Here is a 16,411-nt window from a genome sequence, read left to right as displayed (position 1 = left end):
AACTTTTCTTTTGGTTACCACATGTGCACTGTCCCTGCCTCTGGAAGAAGGCGGTCTCTATGCTTAAGGGAGGTCCCGGTAGAAACTAGCACAACACTAATCTATACTTCCCAGGGCAAGTCATCTGAAGTCTCGGTAAAAGGGAAAGGGAACCGATTAGGAAAAGGGAACCGATTAGGAAAAGCGGCGTGTACCGCTACATTCTGGCAGGGCAATTCGGGGTTGACGACCTCGACGCAGAAATCAGTAACGTCACTAGTACGGAGCACCTGTTGACGTCACTGAGTGGGCAGGAAGGTGTGACGCAGCACGCAGGCGCTGGAGCCGGCGAGATTATTTTCTTTCTTTTCTCTTTTTATTTCTCCGCCGTTTGGTTTCTTTCTCATTTCCTTCTTTGTGTTTCCTTCCTTTCCCCTTCCCCCCTCTCTCTCTCACTCCTCGGAAAGCGAAGCTTGGTTTCCCTAACCCCCCCTCCACCCCCAGTCGGCAACGGTCGTTTCGTGGTGTGAGCACCGAACGCGGAGTTTCTGAGGCGTCGGCCTGAGGGCGAGTTGTGAGGCGGTAAGTGGGAGGCCGGGGGGGGGGGGGGCAGTGGAGGGGGCGGGGACTACCACAACGGCGGCCGGTTGGGCCCTGATGGATGAGGGCAAGTGGTCAGGGCTCCAGGGGCACATGGCAAAAGCCCGCGAGCATGTTACACGTGACCCAGTCAAATGAAGTTTTAGTCAGTGTCGTTCCAGGTGTCTTCTTGCAGGTCACATTTTCCTGGTTTATATAGTTTTACGTGGTTGTTTTATGGCAGAGACTGGAATAATCTTACTGTACACCAGGATGTAATCTCACCATACATTATGATGTCTTTCGAACATCAAGACCTTCCAAATGTTTGGCTTGACGTCTAGAGGGTAGGAAGGGTAAGTTTGTGATGTACATTAATGTGTTCAGTGTACGTGTGTTATTAGCCATGTGTGTTTGCTTAGTGGGTGTCATGCTGGACCTCCTTAAGAACATGGCATCATGAAACCTAAAATGTTCCTGCTGAAAGCCTGTCTGCTTCTATCACCTGGAATCGTTTCTCTTCCTCCTCCCCCCCCCCCCCCCCCCCCCAGGTTAGGAGTACTGTAAACAAGCCTTTCCTTTCCCTGGAATAATAGCTTTGTCTGGTGAGATTAGTCAACAACTCCATGTGATTACTGGGAGGAAGGTTGCACACAAACTAGGTAGACATTGATCAAGCAAATTTTGTTTGCTGATGACTTAATGTGCAGCCTTGCCTTGAAATAGTGATAGTTCTTCAAAGTTTTATTGATCCTAAAGTCAGGGAGGATCTAAGACATGGCCAGTCTGATTAAAAGATCTCTAATGCAATTTCATTTCCCTTGAATCTCTAGAAACATTTTACAGCTAACATAAGCAATTATTTTTGAAGTGTAATCACAAATGCAATGGAGGAAAAAAGCAACAAACTTGTTTATAACAATTTGGATAAAGCAAAATTTATTGAATGGTGGTGATATGATTGGTCAGGAGTTCTTCCCATGAATGTTGAAAGGTAAATTTTGGTACAGTCTTAAAGTGCAGATCTTTGTAAAAGGCTTGTTTCAGAGTGGCCATTTCAGACGTGATACCACACTTTTTACCTCGTAATGTTTTGGTATGTAAACTGAATGTGTTGAATCTTTGTAAATACTTACAAGTATAAGCACTTCTAACTGTGATATTTTGTAGCACTGAGATTGAGCACTCTGCGTTTTTCTTCTTAAAAGCTTTAGCCCTTTTCTGGTTATTGTGGACAACATTGTGGGGTCTCTGGGCTGTTTCATCCTCAGTGACAACAAATAGTCTTTTGTGTTACGGCATGCAAGGTGTGTAGCATTTTTGGAGTATTGGGCGATGCTCCAGAAGGGTCCCTCTGAATGCAAGATACAGGACCAGCCAGCAAAGAGGAGAGCTTCTCTTTTGCAAGAGGAGAACTGGTTTGGGTTTGGTGGGCTATGGTGACCCTTGCCCTATTACTGAGTATTCTGATGGAGAAGTACCTCTTTTATTCATTGACAACAAGACTACCAGTTTTTTTTTTCCCTTTCGAGGTGGTGGCGAACTGTTGAGGTGTCTATCTAGTGAAATTAATCCCACAAATCTGGGAAAAAAAGAGATTTTAAAGATCTAATTGCAATAATAATGGAGGAATCTGTTTTCAAATCAGCATTTTGTGGCTTGGAGTTATGTTGGCAGGTAGTGGAGTTTCTTTTTGCCTGTTACCCTTCTAAGAGTTAAAGTCATAGGTTTGAAATGTTTCAACAAGCATTGCTGAGTAGATAGACTGCATTTTGAAGATGATACATACCACAACTGTGCACAGATGGTGAAAGGACAGATTATGCCAATCAAGTGAAGTTTGAATGGCATTAAACTTGGAATGTTATGAGAGCAATATAGACACTCTTGACATATGTCGTTATAGGTACTGGAAAGGCTTCAGGACATCAGAAAGTAAGTCACTTAATACCAGCTCTGACCTTGACAAAATGTATGTGGCGAGGATGTTCCCCTTATGAGAGAATCTAGAATTATGGCTCACTGTTTAAAAATAAAGAGTTGCTCATCTAATACATATGAAGTGGATTTATATCCTCTGAGGATGGTAAGTTTGGCATTCTCTCACTTAGTGGTGAAAGGTGAGTCTTTGTATATTAAGGCAGAAATAAATCCTTGATAAGCAGGGGAATGAAAGGTTTCTGGGGGTAGGCGAGAGTGCAGTATTACTGTTACAGCCAGATCAGTTCTGATTTTATTGGAATGCTACGACAGGCTTGTAGGGCTGTGTAGCCTACTCTGGCTTTGACTTCCTCTGTTTGTATGACCGGGTCTTATTGTGGCAGTATTTATGTAATTGTTCCATCTGATTTTCTGGTCATTGGTGACTTCCAGGATATTAATGCAGTTGGATGTGGTTCGACTCGCTCTCTCCTGTTGAAGATTATCATTCATGGTGTAGTGTGAATTTCATCAGCCCATGCAGACGTGGATTGCTTTATGTTTTGAGGAGTTGCAAATTGGATTGAACATTTGAAATGATCAGAATCTCCATTTCTTGACCTCCCACAACTATCATTCATTGTATAAAATATGGTTCCAGCCAGTGGAACTGTTGACTTTGTTTTACTAGGCCTCCTTTGGTGAATTACTGTTTAATTTTAAGGATCATTACTCTGTTTACTTCTGGAGGCCTGGGTTGAGGTTCTAATGAGGTCAGGAATATGGTGGTTATGCTAAACCCAAATTTAAAAAGAGATCAATATGCAGGTTATCAGTGAATGGTATTTGTTAAAGGACATCTTTCATTACTTTGCTGTTTTGAAAGTATGCAGGGGCTGTAATGAGCAGAATTGAATGTGTCATACTTTATCAGGGTAGGACCTACATTGTTGGGTTGAATCTAGTGCAGTGGTTCCCAACGTGGGGCGTATGCCCCACAGGGGGGTAATTTGATTTTTAAGGGGGGCAATTCGAGAATGAGTTATTAACAGTGAATTTTTTCTAGTAAGTGTGTGAGTATGAGTGTGTGTGTGTGTGAGTTAATACATGTGTATATACAGTATGCATACATAAAAATACTTGTGTGTATGTACATGTGTAATTGCGTATGTACTGTATATATAGTGTATCACCATCATTACAACCATCAAATGGCTTTCATAATTAAATTAATGGATTGACTGATGTAGGAAGGAACGAATGAACAAGTCCAAACGCGTAAGAAACTCGTAAGAGGTCGTGCCAATGCTGCTTTTTGCAGTAGCTTTCGGTTCTTGGTGGTGTGAAGGTGTGTACATTGCATCATCTCTTTTAAACGGTGTATCTGTCTTTGTATGCTGTAGAAATGAATCGGCATTGTTTTATTATATTTATCATTATTATTATTTTAATATCACTTAATGTTTTTTTTTACAATTTCTTAGTAATTTCTTCCTCAGAACTTCGTAACAGTCCTTTGGTTCTTTTATTTTTCTCTTTCATGAATGCCATGTTCTTTGGAAGCTTGTTTAAACCAAGTTAATGGTCTCTTAGGCTTCCTCCAGGTGAATAGGAGTTCACTTTTTGAATAATAAGAATTATATATCACCACAGGGGGCATCAGGATTTTAGAGGTGATTAGGTGGGGCATGGCCAAAAAAAGGTTGGGAACCACTGATCTAGTGGTTTTGTGATTCTGGAACAGTTTGGCAAAATGTGTGGCAAGTCTTGAACATGTTTTCAAACTGCAATTGTGTTTTTGAAACCCCTTTTTACTGGGCGTCTCCAGAGATGTGGCTTATTAGCCCCTCGCTAACAGCCACCGGACTCAGCAGTGAAAAAAACCACCTTTTCCAGACTGTTTGTCTTGGGTCCCACCAAACCCATGAGGCTCGTCCACCTGAACCACGATCTGTGTAAATACTGTGTAACTTATTGCCCCCATGCAATTGGCCGCCAACAAGAAATAACAGACCGTTCACTGCATACAATTATAATGAAAGTATATTTATGAAACTGTTATTAAAGAGGAATGACAAAATACAAAAGGACCCATCATAATTAAAACAATCAAAGGTGCACAAGGTTGGAACTCAAATCTTCCAAAAGCTGATAGAACCATGGAAACATAGAAAACCTACAGCACAATACAGGCCCTTTGGCCCACAAAGCTATGCTGAACATGCCTCTACCTTAGAAATTACCTAGGCTTACCTATAGTCTATTTTCCTAAGCTCCATGTACCTGTCCAGGAGTCTCTTAGAAGACCCTATCGTATCCGCCTCCACTACTGTTGCCGGCAGCCCATTCCACGCACTCATCAATCTCTGCTTAAAAAACTTACCTCTGACATCTCCTCTGTACTTACTTCCAAGCACTGTAAAACTGTGCCCCTTCATTTTAGCCATTTCAGCCCTGGGAGAAAGCCTCGGACTGTCCACACGATCAATGCCTCTCATCATCTTATACACCTCTATCAGGTCACCTCTCATCCTCTGTCACTCCAAGGAGAAAAGACTGAGTTCACTCAACCTGTTTTCATAAGGCATGCTCCCCAATCCAGGCAACGTCCTTGTAAATCTCCTCTGCACCCTTTCTATGGCTTCCACATCCTTCCTGTAGTGAGGCAACCAGAACTGAACATAGTACTCCAAGTGGGGTCTGACCAGGGTCCTTTATAGCTACAACATTACCTCTCAGCTCCTAAATTCAATTCCATGATTCATGAAGGCCAATACACTGTATGCCGCCTTAACCACAGAGTCAACCTGTGCAGCAGCTTTGAGAGTCCTATGGACTTGAACCTCAAGATCCCTCTGATCCTCCACACTGCCAAAAGTCTGACCATTAATACTATATTCTGCCATCATATTTGACCTACCAAAATGAACCTCTTCACACTTATCTGGGTTGAACTCCATCTGCCATTTCTCAGCCCAGTTTTGCATCCTATCAATGTCCCGCTGTAACCTCTGACAGCCCTCCACACTATCCACAACACTTCCAACATTTGTATCATCAGCAAATTTACTAACCCATCCCTCCACTTCCTCATCCAGGTCATTTATAAAAATCACAAAGAGTAAGTGTTGTAATGGAAAATAACTGGTTCTTTGAGTCTCAACAATAGAGGCCTGGACGCACACAGTTTTAATAATAAGGAATTTATTTACAAGGGGAAGTTGGGTCAACACAAGCAACTAAAATATTCTAACAAAAAAACGTTTAGGGTTAACATGTGTGGAGAAGGTCAGGTTGGCTGTACAATACACAGAAAGCGGTGTGGGGACAGGGTACAAAGAACAAAGGGAAAAACACTACGACAGCTATCCCCCTTGACCTTGGATAGCTGCGGCTCCCTTACCAGGACCAACGATAGACCTTCCCAAACATAAATCAATGCACTTACCTTCAATGAGGTGGTCTGTAAGAGAGAGCGAGCCAGGCACATGTCTCATCTTTTATAGCATGGGGCTGGGCGAGATAATCCAATTAAGGTGACCAATAATTTAGGTGTGCATTGATTAGTTGGGAAGGACCAAATGTTGATTGGCATGTGGTGTGTCCTCCGACCAGCCAGGTGGCAGTGCATCTGTCACGTGGCCGGTATCTCTGGATACAGTAAGGGTCGCAGAACAGATCCCTGAGGCACACCACTGGTCACCGACCTCCATGCAGGATATGACCCGTCTACAACCACTTCTTGCCTTCTGTGGGCAAGCCAGTTCTGGATCTACAAAGCAATTTCCCCTTGGACACCTCACAAGTGCCTCCTCACTTTCTCAAGCCTTGCATGGGGTACCTTGACAAATGCCTTGCTGAAATCCATATACACTACATCTACTGCTCTTCCTTCATCAATGTATTTAGTCACATCTTCAAAAATTTCAGTCGGATTTGTAAGGCACGACCTGCCTTTCACAAAGCCATGCTGACTATTCCTAATCGTATTATGCTTCTCCAAATATTAATAATTTCTGCCTGTCCTGATGTCCCCATTGTTGATGAAAAGATCATTGCTAGAGGCTCAGTAATCTTCTCCCTCACCTCCCACAGTTGTCTGGGGTACATCTCGTCCGGTCCTGGTGACTTTATCCAACTTGATGCTTTCCAAAAGCTCCAGCACATCCCCTTTCTTAATATCTACATTCTCGAGCTTTTCAGTCCTCTGCAAGTCATCCCTACAATCGCCAGGATCCTTTTCCATGGTGAATACTGAAGCAAAGTACTCATTAAGTACCTCTGCTGTCTCCTCCGGTTCCATACACACTTTTCCACTGTCACACTTGATTGGTCCTATTCTCTCACATCTTATCCTTTTGCTCTTCATATACTTGTAGAATGCCTTGGGGTTTTCCTTAATCCTGTCCACCAAGGCCTTCTCATGGCCCCTCTGGCTCTCCTAGTTTCATTCTTAAACTCCTTGCTGCTAGCCTTATAATCTTCTAGATCTCTATCATTACTTTAGTTTTTTGAACCTTTTCTTCTTGACTAGATTTACAACAGCCTTTGTACACCATGGTTCCTGTACCCTATCATCCTTTCCCTGTCTCATTGGAACGTACCTGTGTAGAACTTCACTCAAATATCCCCTGTCATTTCTTCCGTACATTTCCCTGAGAACATCTGTTCCCAATTTATGTTTCCAAGTTCCTACCTGATAGCCTCATATTTCCCCTTACTCCAATTAAACGCTTTCCTAACTTATCTCTTCCTATCCCTCTCCAATGCTATGGTAAAGGAGATAGAATTGTGATCACTATCTCCAAAATGCTGTGCCACTGAGAGATCTGACACCTGACCAGGTTCATTTCCCAATACCACATCAAGTACAACCTCTCCTCTTGTAGGCTTATCTACATATTGTGCCAAGAAACCTTTTTGAACACACCTAACAATCTGTACCCCATCTAAACCCCTCATTCTAGGGACGTGCTGATCGATATTTGGGAAATTAAAATCTCCCACCATGACATCCCTGTTATTATTGCACCTTTCCAGAATCTGTCTCCCTATCTGCTCCTTGATGCTCCTATTACTATTGGGTGGTCTATTTTTTAAAAAAAACCCTTCCTGTTCCTAGCTTCCACCCACTGAGACTCCGTAGGCAATCTCTCCATGGCATCCACCTTTTCTGCAGCCATGACAGTATCTCTGATCAAACAGTGCTACGCCCCCCTCCTCTTTTGCCTCCCTCCCTGTCCTTTCTGAAACATCTAAAGCCTGGCACTTGAAGTAGCCATTCCTGCCCCTGAGCCATCCAAGTCTCTGTAATGGCCACAACATCATAGCTCCAAGTACTGATCCATGCTCTAAGCTCACCCGCTTTGTTCATAATACTCCTTCTATTAAAATACACACATCTCAAACCTTCAGTCTAAGTGCGTCCCTTCTCCAGCACCTGCCTATCCTCCCTCCTGCACTTTCTCTATTTGTGAGCCAACCGCCTCTTCCTCCATTTCTTCAGTTTGGTTCCCACCCCGCAGCAATCCTAGTTTAAACTCTTCCCAATAGCCTTAGCAAACCTCTCTGCCAAGATATTGCTCCCCCTGGGATTCAAGTGCAGCCTGTTCTTTTTGTCCAGGTCATACCTGCCCCAAAAGAGATCCCAATGATCCATAAATCTGAATCCCTGCCCCCTGCTCCAATCCCTCAGCCACACATTTATCCTCAACCTCACTCTTTTCCTATACTCACTGTTGCTGGCACAGGCAGTAAACCTGAGATGATTTCTTTTCTGGTCCTGCTTCTCAACTTCCTTCCTAACTCCCTGTAGTCGATGGTGTGTCCGATGTACCATAGCACCAATTCCTATTCACTGATCACTGTCTCTTGGACTCCATCGAATCGCGTATTCCCATTGAATCAAATCCTACAGCTGGTTCTCTGGAGCTTCTTCTCTCTCCATTTCTGCTGAAAAGACCTTGACCCACCCCAGTGTCCATCACAAAAAAAATTCTCCGCTCAGTGTTCTCTAGAACCTTCTCCCAATTCCACCATCCTGATTGGATGACACTATCTTCATAAGCATGAACATCGCATCCCTTTATCTTTAAAGGTAGCCCAAACACTACCAACAGAAGACACTGCTTCTACAGAAAACCATTAAATAAATTACCCTAGAGTTAGCAGTAAAATCTTAACCGGGGGTTACACTCTCTCCCCCACCAAAAATAATGATCTCGTGACTTTGAAATTTACCAACCCATCATTATTAATGGGTTTTGTCAGGAATTTTGTGATGTCATGACCTCCAATCTATTTGTAAGTGATAGTGACATATCCCACTTGGGGGATAGACAGAACACTGTTCTCCCTGTGCATCATAGGCCAGCCTATCTGGGGGTTTCCTGACTTTGACACCTCCTTATCCCACCTTCCGCTTTCGTGTCAGACACTCCTTGGGATCTTTCCTGTCTACTTGGAGATGCCTCTCCTGTCCATTACTCATGCTTTCTGGCAGCTCAGGCCCCCCCTGCCGCTTGACTGAGCTCAGCTTCATCCCCAATTTCACTGGAGCCCAACTTCCCTTCATTGTTCAGCTGCAAGTCTGTCTGTCCATTGCTAGTTCCCCGGCTACATACGAGTCAGCGAGGGGAGTTTCGGGAGTCTCTTCATCAATTATTGGGGAGTTTGCATAAGGTAACGTATACCACACCCCCATTTCCTCATTCTCTGAGTCTGTATAGCATTTAACGGTTAGGTCCCTTTCAGATCTCTCCATTGATTGTCTTTCTGTTCTCCCACTTCGATGCAGATCCCTCCTACTATGTGTAAGAGTCCATGTCGGGCTCTGGGTTCAACACGTATCTCCTGTCCTCAAGGTCACAGGTGGTTCTGATGGAGAATTTTGACAGGCCCATTCCTATCTTCTGGCTTTACCTGGAAAACTACACATTTGGCATCTGACTCTCTACAATGTAAGGCATAGCCACCCAGCGATCAGCCAACTTATGCTTCCCTGGTAGCCCCAAATTCCTTATTAGAACTCTGTCTCCAGGCATCAGTTGGGAGAACTTAATTTTTTGTCATATATCCTCTTGTTTCTGTGATTCTGCTGCCAATTGGGAGCACTAAGGCCTGTCTCTAGGAGATATGACCCTGTATAGAACCTGGTTCCTCTACTCCAGTTTGTTCCATTCTCTCAGCAGTGGAGGTATGGCAGGGGGTGTTTCATCTTTTCAACTTGGGCCATATCCCCTTCCATAACAGCTGACCAAACAGTACCTACACAGGGGTCTTCTCGTTGAGCTGCTGCCACATCCCAGAACTCAATGCAGGCAACTGTTTCGTATTCAGAGTGGTCAAGTTACAGTAAGCCTGTGGAATAGTGCAGCCAGAAGCTCCCAGATGATCCACAGCTCTATCCTGTCATAGCTTTGCCCCTGATTTCCCTGTGGCAGAAAACTGGCACATTGCTTTAACTCCAGTTGCAGGAATACTCTCCCATTCTCCATTCAGTTCCAGCTCTTCATGCAAATGTTGGGGTCAATGTATCCATATCAATGCTCCAGCTCCCCGGTCAGTATTTCAGGCTGAAATCATAGGCAGACAACGCTGCCAACCAATGATGGCCTGTTGCATCCAATTTTGCAGAGGTCAGGATATGAGTCAATGGATTGTTGTCAGTCCTCCCCTTGAACTTGTCACCATATAGATAATCACTCAACTTATCCACCAGCCCATGTCAATGCCAAGAATTCCGATTTGTGCCGGGGTAGTTTCGCTTGAAGAGTGACAGACTCTGGCTGACAAAAGTGACAGGTATCAACCCTGTGCCCTGATCCTGATATAGAACCCTCTCAGCTGGCGTCTGTATGCAATACGTTGGCAGTTTGCAAAAGCCAACACAGGTGCTTTAGTCAACAGCTCCTTCAGCAGCTGGAAGGCCTCTTCACATTTTGTATCCCATCTTACTCTGAAGGGCTGAGATAAACTTTACCATCTTCTCTTTTTGTCCTTCTTCCTTTCTTCTCCAAGGGAGGGTAACAGCACAGAAGCTGGTTAAAAGGGTGGCTTACTTAGGAATAGTTAGTACAGAATCCAAGGGATTCAAGAATCCAAGAATTCCTACAGAATCCAAGGAATGAATATAGAGCACTCACATACTTGGGCCTTGGCCATGTGGTCATCGCCTTTATCTTGGACTATCTATCCGTAGTCTCACGGAATGGAGTAGCTATCTGTCCATTGTAGTTGACAGACGTCTTGCAGAACTGGCACTTGTCCAGTGACAGTTTTAACCCTTCAGCTTTCAGGCGGCCCAGCAACTTTAGTAGTCTTGGTTTGTGCTCTGCCAGGGTGGACTGAACACTATGAAATCATCCAAGTACACCAGTACCTCAAGTAAGTTCATGTCCCCCACAGTCTTCTCCATGACATGTTGGAAAGTAGCTGGTGCTCCTGATGTGTCCTGGGGCATTCTTTCAAACTGAAAGTTCAAGTGGACATATGAATGCTGTCTTCTCTTTGTCAGCTTCATTCATGGGTATCTGATAACCTACTCCTTAAGTCCAAGACACTGAACCATTTTGTTCCACTCAGGCAAGCCAGCACATCCTTGATCTGCACAACAGTCTACTGGTCAGGGACTGTACGCCGGTTCAGTGTCCAATAGTCAACACACATTTATACCTTCCCATTCTTCTTTCTCACCACCACTATAGGGGACGCATAGGGACTCCTGGACTCAGTGATAATCCCAACTTCCTTCAGTTTCAGCATATGCTGACAAACATCCTTCACCTCTGCTGGTAATAATCGTTGAAACCTTTCTCTGAAAGGGGTGTCCTCTGTCACCTGGATGGTGTGGCGAGTACTCTTGAAACAACCCACATCAAACTCGTCAGTAGGAAAAACATCTTTGAACTTTAACGTCTTTTCCATCAGTCTGCTTTTCCAACCCCCAGGTACCAGCGATTCACCAAAGTGAATGACTTGGCTATCAACTTCCCTGATCCAGTAGATTATCTCCCTCCTGATTTTCTCACAGGAAAACTAGACATTCCAGTCATTGGAAAAAGATGTGCCGTCGGCATCCCCGGCCTGAGGGTGACCTCTCTGAGGTGTTCCTGACAGTCACTGTCATCCTGTTTACCTGTACAGCTGACGGTTTCTGCAGTTCAGGCCTGACAGTACCCCAACAGGGAAGCGAGACTCCTCTTCTTGGTCTTCCAGAGCATCCACCAGGAGGGTTTGGGCATCAGGCATTCTGGGAAATTTGGGGTTTCCCTTCCCTCTAACTACTTCCCCAGGCTGTAATATGGTGGGTTTGGACTGAGTGTACCACACAGTTCCTTATTTGTGCTTGTTATTGGCCTAGGATGGTCTTGCACTTTCTCAAAAACAGCTCTGAACACCGGTTGAATGGACAAGGTTTTCAGAAGACTCTTTCCAATTCTTTCCTTGTAGGTTCCCACAAGCTTCCTCACAATTTGTTCCCACAAGAATTAAACTTCATCCTTCTCAACCAGGTTCAGACAGACTAACACTAGCATATCAAGGGCCTCAGCAATGCCAGCATCTGCTTACGAAGACTAGCTTCAACAACAAGTAGCCATCATATGGGTAGTCATCAGTACTAAGACCCCAAAGCTCTAGGGCACTGAGTGGTGACAATGGTAAATGCGTCAAATACCAGTTGTAGAAGGATCTGTACAGCAGGGTAACCGGAGAACCTGTATCTAGTATGGCTCTAGCATAAATACCCTCGATCTGTAGGGATACACTGGAGTTTGGCCCCATTAAGCCTTCAGGAATAGAGTTTCGCTCTGTGGAGTGTTCCTTGATACATTGATTGGTTCGCCCTGAGACACCAGGTCGATGTCTTACTGGATCTCTCCAAGGTTCCCCAACTTCCCCTTCTGTTGAAGTAACTGTTGGTTCATTTTCCGAAGGTTTTTCTGTCCTTCACATTTGCACTTAAAATGTCCCTCCTCACCACAGTTATAACAGACAATACCAGTTGCTCCCCTTTTTAAGGGACCCCATTCAGTAGCAGCCCTCTGCTTAGTATGTCCTATCAGTGGGTCCAGCTACCTATTGGCTTTGTCATGCTTGGTGACAACACCCACCGATATCAGCCGAGATGCCTCAGCTCTAAAATCTTTGAAGTCCTGTAAAACTCCAGCCTGTGTGACATCGGGATTGCTTCAGCAACTGAGCCTACTGCCCTGCTGACGGAGGCCTCCTGCTCCTTCGTCGCGTTTTCCTTCTGGCTTATTTCTCTGATCAGCTCAACAAGTGAGGGAGGGGGCACGTCCTACGAGATATTTGGAGGCTTAAAGCAATCACATAACGTGACTGTGCCCTTCGCCACTTGGTCCAGCCTTAATTGATTCACATCAGTGAGTTGAATGGCACCTTTACGCCGCTCTCTAGTTGAAAAATGTAGGCAAAAAGTTTCTTCCCTTTCTCCTGAACCATGTGTCAAAATCCTGTCACAGTGTCATTGGGCTTCCCGTCATGCCAAAAATGCTTTCTAACGCTTGCATGTGGTAGTTTTTCTGGTTATAAGTTAAACTTAGATAAGAGTGAGTTATTCCCTTTAAACGCGCAAACTTTATTGAGTGATAGGATGCCATTTAAAGTTGTTACTGATAACTTTATCTATTTAGGTATAAAAATCACCAAGAAATATAAAGATTTATTTGGACTGAATTTTTTACCTATGCTTCATCAAATTCAGCAACTTACTACTAGATGGTCTCCCTTATTTTTATCATTAGTTGGTCGGATTAATGCTATTAAAATGATGATTTTACCGAAATTTTTATATTTATTCCAAGCTTTACCAATTTTTATTCCTAAATCTTTTTTTGATAATATTGATTCAAAGATTTCCTCATTTGTTTGGCAAAATAAAAATCCTAGGTTAAGCAAAAGGCAATTACAAAAGTCTAAAAAAGATGGTGGTCTAGCTTTACCTAACTTTAGATTTTATTATTGGGCGAATAATATTCGTAACCTAATGTACTGGAAACTAGATTTGGATTCACCTGTGTGCCCACAGTGGGTAAATTTGGAATGTAGTGAGGTTAAGGGATATTCTATATTTTCCGTTCTTGGTTCTTTTCTTCCTATTGATTTAGCCAAATTCAATAAACAGATATCTAACCCTGTTGTTAAACATACACTACGAATTTGGTTTCAATTTCGCAAATTCTTTAATCTGAAAAACTTTGCTTTGGACAGCCCTATTTTATGTAATTTTTTTTTTAAACCTTCATTGACAGATCAAGCTTTTAGTATATGGAAAAGGAAAGGTATAAAATGTTTTCGTGATCTTTTTTTTGAAGGTACTTTGATGTCTTTTGATCAACTATCCAACAAATTTGAATTACCTAAATCTAATTTTTTTAGATACTTACAAATTAGAAATTTCTTACATAAAATTCTTCCATCTTTTCCTAATTCAACTCCATCGGATTTTTCAGATTTGATTTTTACTTTTAATCCTTGTCAGAAGGGATTAGTAGCTTTTATTTATAACATGATTATGAAGATACAGCCAGAAATATCGGATAGAATTAGACAAGAATGGGAAAAAGAACTTCGATGTAATATATCAACAGATAAATGGGAAAAAATTTTACAAATGGTTAATTCCTCCTCTATTTGTGCTAAACATGCTTTAATACAATTTAAAATTGTACATAGAGCTTATATGTCTAAAGATAAACTTGCCCGATTTTATTCGCATATCAATCCTCAATGTGACAGATGTCACTTAGAAGTGGCTTCATTGACTCACATGTTTTGGACATGTCCCACTTTACATAACTATTGGAAGGACATTTTTGATGTCATTTCCTCAGTATGGAATATCGATTTACAACCCCATTTTATTACTGCAATTTTCGGTATACCAAATGAAGATGGCAATCAACTTTCCCCTTCAATCAGACGAATGATTGCCTTTGTAACATTAATTGCCAGAAGGTCTATATTACAAAACTGGAAAGAAGTAAATCCTCCTACTACATTTCAGTGGTTCTCCCAAACTATTTCTTATTTGAGTTTGGAAAAAATCAGAAGCACTATCTTTGATTCTTCAATTAAATTTGAAGAAACCTGGGGACCATTTATTCGACACTTTCATATGAATTAATTTGGCTTATTTCAGATCCTTTTCTCTACTTATACTTGTTCAGGTATGGAGTTCTGGAGTTCTTTTCTTGACACCTTTATATATTTATAAAGTGTTATTATTGCCCATGTTAGTGTTAGTTTAGTATTTTTTTTCATTATATATTTTTTCTCATATATAATTTCAATTTTTTTTTTTCTCTTTTTTCGACGATTATTTTTGTTTTTCATATATATTTACATAGACTTGATTGATTTATGCACCTTTTGTTGATGGATGTTTTAATAGGATATTATTATCCTATTACTAATGTAATCTCAAGTTTATTGAATCTGTAATCTATTCATTATTTTGTGTTGTTTTTTTTATATATGAAATTTAATAAAAAGATTGAAAAAGAAAGAAAAGAACGCTTGCATGTAGTCTGCGGAAGTGGCAAATGGGTTCTCTGCCTTTAAGAAGCTCACCACCTTAGCAGCCGGACCTTTTAGACTCTCCACCAGTCACTGTCTTTTTACATTATTGGAGTTCTGCCATGTATCCAGCATCTGATTCACTCAAGTCTCATATTCCTCCTCCCCCTCGAGGGTGGGCTTCACTCCTGAGAATATTCTCAGCCTACGATAACTTTGATTCTCCGCTGATCCACTTTGCCTTTTATCCACCAGGGACGTAATCACCAATACCAACTCAGAATTTTCACCCCTTGCTGAAGGACTCATTAGACTCTCCACATCAAACAACAACTTGCCCTCATTCCTCAGCTATGGGAGACTCTGCTTCCAATTCGATGCCCTCACCTACACTCCCCTCTTTAAAAGTATGGATGGCACATGGCCTCGCCTCTCTGGGTATCCCAAGTGTAATAGGCAGATCTACTCTTGTCATGTCATTGCTAATCTGAACTAAAATGACATGCTTGCTTGCCATTTTGTCGAACTGCCTTTCCATGATAGTAACTTGCCCTAATACCTTAGTGGTACTTAAAATTCTAATCAACAATTCATCTGAGCTGCGGATATCCACCCTGTTCAGAACACAAACCTTTGTGGAAGTAATTTCTTTGAATCGCACCAACACTTAATCCCTGCTGCGTCCATAATCACGTATCTTAATCACTTTCCCGGATGATAGTTTAACACAGGTTTAACACACAGATCATTTAATCAATTCTTAGAGCAATTATACAGTATTCAGTGAATCCAATCATGGACGATAGCCCCCACAAGGAAACCCCTTTTTACAGGGCATCTCTAGAGTTGTGGCTGTTAGTCCCTCGCTAACTCCGTGGTATGAAAACCTTTTTCAGACTCTACGTCTATGGTTGATATGACTTTGTCCCACCAAACTCGGGAAGTTAGGATGTTTTACTCACCTGAACCCTGATCTGTGTGAATACTGTGTAATTGCTGCCCCCATGCAATCACCCATTAGCAAGAAATAACAGACCATACACTGCATACAAATATGAAGAAAGTATTATTTATGAACGTTAAATTAACCAAACCGCTATGAAAGAAGAAAGGAAAAAATCAGAAGGGTCCGTCATAATTAAAATAAGGTGCACAAGATTGGAGCTCAGATCTTCCAAAAATCTGATGTGTCCAATGTACTCACAGCTCCAACTCCTATTCACTAATCACTGGTAGGATTTCTCTTGGATTCCATTCCCTTTGGATCAAATTCTATGGCCATTTCTCCAGAGCTTCTGTCTCCTATCTCCTGCTGAAAAGAATTCGACCCACCCCAGTGTCCATCACAAAAAAACCTCTCTGCCCAGTGTTCTCTAGAACTTTCTCCCAATTC

The 16,411-nt window shown here is 42.4% G+C and overlaps 1 protein-coding gene across 5 annotated transcripts in view; it reads left to right on the top strand.

Moving 5' to 3' along the window:
- Positions 1-298: 298 nt before the first annotated feature.
- LOC132384710 (R3H domain-containing protein 2) overlaps positions 299-16,411 on the top strand; it is a 302,458-nt gene continuing 286,345 nt past the window's right edge. For 4 of the 5 annotated variants that reach the window (XM_059956099.1, XM_059956098.1, XM_059956097.1 and 1 more), the window contains exon 1: positions 299-561. The gene's annotated coding sequence lies outside the window, so the exon portion shown is untranslated. Of the gene's footprint in view, positions 562-802; positions 915-16,411 lie in introns of all 5 variants that reach the window. The other variant, XM_059956095.1, reaches the window with a different exon arrangement.

Source organism: Hypanus sabinus, chromosome X1 (genome assembly GCF_030144855.1).
Source record: "Hypanus sabinus isolate sHypSab1 chromosome X1, sHypSab1.hap1, whole genome shotgun sequence".
In the NCBI taxonomy this organism is placed as follows: Eukaryota; Metazoa; Chordata; class Chondrichthyes; order Myliobatiformes; family Dasyatidae; genus Hypanus; species Hypanus sabinus.
Note: the sequence above shows the minus strand (reverse complement) of the source record. Positions and strands in the feature narration are given on the sequence as shown.